The sequence below is a fragment of the Rattus norvegicus genome, chromosome 13 (genome assembly GCF_021556685.1).
Source record: "Rattus norvegicus strain SHRSP/BbbUtx chromosome 13, alternate assembly SHRSP_T2T, whole genome shotgun sequence".
Lineage (NCBI taxonomy): Eukaryota > Metazoa > Chordata > Mammalia > Rodentia > Muridae > Rattus > Rattus norvegicus.
Window position 1 is genome coordinate 2,935,512 of NC_141546.1, and position 5,499 is coordinate 2,941,010.

General features: G+C 34.7%; 1 pseudogene; it reads left to right on the forward strand.

Moving 5' to 3' along the window:
- Nucleotides 1-434: 434 nt before the first annotated feature.
- Nucleotides 435-1,148, forward strand: Hmgb1l4 (high mobility group box 1 like 4; annotated as a pseudogene).
- The last annotated feature ends 4,351 nt before the right edge of the window (nt 1,149-5,499 follow it).

Below are 5,499 nucleotides of genomic sequence, written 5' to 3' on the forward strand. Positions count from 1 at the left end.
CATGAAAGAGCAGGCAAGAAAGAAGGAATTAAGGAAAGGAAGGGATGGGCTAAGTAAGATTCTAGAAAGGGAAAGAAAGAGGAAGAGTAAAATAGGGGCGATAAATTGTGATATTCACTGAATGATTCATTGGTATGAGTCTGATCAAACAATAAAGTGAAATAAAGGGAAAAAATATCTCTAAGCCATAAGAGCAATAAGAAGGTAAGGTCACAAAAAGAAGAACTCTAAAAATTGTTAATAATTCATTATGCATCCTAGATTACCATTATATAGACCAAACATCATTTAATTGAAAGGAAAAAAAGAATACTAGAAACTCAGCCTAAGCTTAATTGTAGTTGATCTTGACAAAATGATTTTTTTTTCTTTTTGCAGCTAGTGCCTGGTGAGAGGTTGCCTTCAATTTTTCTTATTCTTGATATTGGTGACTCATGAGAGCCCAACATTTACGCCAGGGCAATCAAGAGCCAGATGGACATTGGGCAACTCTGTGCCTCGCGGAGGAAAATCAACTAAACAATGGCAATGGTGATCCTAAGAAGCCAAGAGACAAAATGTCCTCATATGCATTCTTTGTGCAAACCTGCCAAGAGGAGCACAAGAAGAAGCACCCGTATGCTTCTGTCAACTTCTCAGAGTTCTCCAAGAAGTGCTCAGAGAGGTGCAAGACCGTGTCTTTTAAAGAAAAGGGGAGATTTGAAGATATGGCAAAGGATGACAAGGCTCGTTATGAAAGAGAAATGAAAACTTACATTCCCGCCCCCAAAGAGGAGACCGAAAAGAAGTTCAAGTACCCCAATGCCTCCAAGAGGCCTCCTTCGGCCTTCTTCTTGTTCTGTTCTGAGTACCGCCCAAAAATCAAAGGCGAGCATCCTGGCTTATCCATTGGTGATGCTGCAAAGAAACTAGGAGAGATGGGGAACAACACTGCCCCGGTTGACAAGCAGCTCTATGAGAAGAAGGCCACCGAGCTGAAAGAGAAGTACGAGAAGGATATTGCTGCCTAAAGAGCTAAAGGAAAACCTGATGCAAAGAAAAAGGGGGTGGACAAGGCTGAGAAGAGCAAGAAAAAGAAGGAAGAGGAAGATGATGAAGAGGATGAGGAAGAGGAGGAAGAAGAGGAAGACAAAGAAGATGATGAATAAGTTGGTTCTAGCACAGTTTTATTTTTCTTCTCTATAAAGCATTTAACCCCCCTGTAAAAAATTCACTCCTTTTAAACAAAATAATTGAAATGTAAGGCTGTGTAAGATTTGTTTTTAAACTGAACAGTGTCTTTTGTTGTGTAGTTAACACACTAACAAATGTGTCTTTAGCTAGCCCTGTCCTGGTGGTATTTTCAATAGCCACTAACCTTGCCTGGTACAGTCTGGGGATTGTAAATTGGCATGGAAATTAAATCAGGTTCTTATTGGTGCACAGCACAAATTAGTTCTATATGGGAACAGTAGTTTGGTTTTGGTTTCTTTTTTTGTTTGTTTGTTTTTGTTTTTTTCTTTTGGTTTTCTTTTCTTTCTTTCTTTTTTTTTTTTTCCATCTTCAGCTGTCTCTCATGCAGCTTACAGGAAGGTAATTGTTATTCTGTTAACTGAATACCACTCTGTAATTGCGAAAAAATGGCGACTGTTTTGTTGACATTCTGAATGCTCCTAAGTAAATACAAATTTTTTATTAACAACAACAACAACAACAACAACAACAACAACAACAAAACCAAAAGAATTACAGCAGGAGAGAAGACACATTCATCAGCCGCACCAGTGCTGAGACTTTACTGCATTCCTTATACCTAATGAATAAACAAAATCCATCCTTCTGCCTATGAGCAAATAAATGTGTCTTTCAGGATAGATATTTAATTTTATGTGAACTTTTGGGCACACAGTTCACAAAAGAATTAAAGCATTATTGTGAATCATCATCAACTTCTAAATATGCATTATGCATTTTTTCTTATTTTTAGCCACATTTTTTTGTTGATGGTGCCAATATACTAATGGAACAGATTAAATAATGTATTTGGACCTGAACTTACTTTATATAATATCACAGTAACAATGAAGAATAAATTGAATTGACAGTCCCCTCGTAATCACAATTATACAAAAGTACCACACTGAATTAATTAATGTTGGTTATCATCCTTTTTTTTATGAAATATAGTACTCAGAAAAACATAATAGAGAAAGCCAGACATGCCATATTGAAGGTGTTCTTGTCTTTTTATTCATTTACAAAGTGAAAATAATAGATTGTGAAGGCAGGAACATTACTCATGTGCCATTCAATCCCATGGAGCTGGTAAAGTCTGAGTGTATATGTTTGTATGTGATTGATAGTATTCTCTTTCTGGCCCATTTTCAAGATTTAAATGACTTTTATTTGAAGATTGTTTTACATGTTGCATTTTTTTCATTCTGATTAAGAAAAATGACTACATAAATAGTGACACAAAACAAAAAACCTGTAATGAAGTCATGAATGATTAGCATGAAATTTTGCAGAATAGATGTACTTGTCTTCCGTAACAAACGGAGACTCTACCTAAACTAAGAAAAATTTGGGGGTAACAGCAAGAACTCAGTGGTTATGAATGATTGTTTTGCATGAAGATCCATGTAACAAGCATAGATATATTCACTGCTCTTCCCATGACAGGGACAGGAGAATATTTGATATTTAATGGCCTCTAGCCGAACTAGAGATTTACTGTAGTCCTTGTCTCAATGATTTAGGGAGAATACAGAGCAGGACCCCTGCATCTGTTGTCTAATTCATGTGAATCACGCATACAGAATAGCATGAGTGCAGAAATACATCATATTTACTCATAAAACTAGTGATAGTATTGTTTTTAAAAGTAACATAAAACATTTTTAAATTACATTTTGGTGTGTGTGTGCATGTATATATGAGTGTGTGGATATGTGTACAATATATAATATAATATATAATATATAATATGTGTGAGTACATCACAATGCAGATATAAAAAAAGTTAGAGGACAAAATTAAGAGTCTATTATATTCTTGTACTTAATGAATCCTGAGGATAGAACTCAGTCCTCCAGTCTTGGCAACCGGTGTCTTTACCTGATAAACTGTTTCACTGGCTCATGATACTATTTGATAAAATATTTTGCAAGTGTAGGAGGTTAGAAAAAGTACTGTGTTAGCTTGTCTGTTTATCATGTGCTCAACATGAAATTGACATGTATAAGATAAATGTACATGTATATATTTGTGTTTATGCATATGACATATACTGTCCTACAAATATTTAAACTGTTGCATAATACATACTAAAGTTAATTTAACAGGCACAAGCATGGCAAACACAGTAGAATATCATGAATATTGAAGACAGTTTTTGCTCTTTTACCTTTTTTCCTGTCTTGTATATTGAACAAAAAAACAATTAAAAGGAACAAATAGAAAATGCAAAGAAAACATAACAAACAACAACAAAAGATATATTCTTCAAGCTAACCTTCAAGGTCCATGCTCACATTTGTCCACATCCTCCTGAGATTGACTACAGAGATCCACACATCAAAATATTCAAATGTTGAAATCACCCCCCACCATTTGGCTATTCTAAACATCAACACTAATACAAATTTATCAAACCCATCCTAACACAGATTTTCCCCTTTTGCATTTACAAATTAAAAGATGCTGATAGATCTGCCTTCTCTCCATGACAAATGACTCATCCCTTCTCCCTTGTTCTCTATCTCCTATCATTGTCATTAATTCGCTCCTTTTTTTCTTTGAGGCAAATAAATCTTATTAGTGATAAGAACTTCTTGAGTATATTGAGTTAATTTGGAAGTCCTTATACATATATACAATCTGCAACCTGCTACATTGTAATATATGCATATTTACATATATAATTATACCTTCATACATACACACATATAAGAATTACATCATAAAACATGAAAGAGAAAGCATTAAAAGTTATAAATGTAAAATGTCAGAATATTTTATGTCTAACTTGTGTGTACCTCAGATACCAATTTCTCATTAGCAAATTCAGACATTATTACAAACTTATAAATTTTGCTATTTATTTAAAATTTTAATAACTAAATCTTTGCTTTTTTGTAATTTCAGGGTGCCAGTTTCTGCCCACACTCTGCATTGTCAAATCTATCATCTTTAAAGAAAATCAGATCTTATTGATCCTATGTTTCCTTTGTAAACAGCTGTGAATTTATGATGTCAGTAATTATATAGTGAGGATTCCCTACATGACTTTCTTATGCAGCCCACTGGGAAGTTTGGGACAACTATATTAATTTTTGTACTTTCCCCTTTGGAAATGTATTTTTGGCTTGATATGTTACACATATGTGAGGCTATCTTAAATGAGTTAAATGAGATGGAAAAATTCCATAAAACATGAAATGAACAGAATTCTATCGCTGTTCACTGAACTGTCTAATAGCAAAGAAAATCCTGACAGACTAAGGTAATGATTCTACTCAAATACAACTTGATGAACCAATGAGCTTTATTGTGGTCACTCACAAGCCCATATATAGGATGTTACAGGAGTATATGTTAGGATATCTTGCAGTATAAGGAAAACAATCTTAAGCAGCTACACTAATAACTGAGACACCAACAAGGCACCATATATGGGCTGAATCAAGGTCTCCAGCATATATATGGAAGAAGACTGCCTTGTCTAGTCTCAGTGGGAGAAAATATACTTAATCCTCAAGACACTTGAGGCCTTAGGGAAAGAGTGGTCTGGAGGTTGGTGAGACCGTCTTCATGGCATTGGGGAGGAGGCATCAGATGAGGAACTGTGAGAGAGGGGACTGATATTTTGTGGCAAGTATTAGAATGTAAATAAATAAAGCAAATTTTTAAAAACACACTTGAGGCAGAAAACATGCATGAAAATTGAATCTGGAGACCTTCTGCACATCTTCAAGGTAGCCAGAACAAATGAAGAATCACTTCCTTCAACTGGACTGTGAATCTGATCCCCAGCAGGAGATGACTGCTTCCATAACTGTGGAGATGGGCCACATGTGTATGAAGTTTCAGCTTCCTAGGCATTTGCTGATTTTCTTTTCGAAACTGCAAAATCCCTCTTTCTGACTCATGTAGAAAATTATATACTTTGGAGGAAGCTACTATATTTCATTTTACTCACTCATTCTTTCCCATTCTGTCAAATTTCTGAACATATATTTCAGTCTTTGCCAAAGAATATTATAGTTTTCAAATCACTGTATATTTTCTTCATTTCTTTTCAAGTCTTTACATTCTAGGAACTATAGGTCATGGAAGACATGAGAAAATGGTTTTGAAAGTACATGTGAGCTAAAGGAATTTGACATGTTCTTATTCTCCTTCAATGTGTAAGCCAAACATGTAACCTAAAGGAAATCAGAGATAATTATTGTATTTCCTCAAAATGTGAGTAAGTTTTCCTTTGTAAAGTTATTACATTGCTGTAGTAAAGAAGAATAG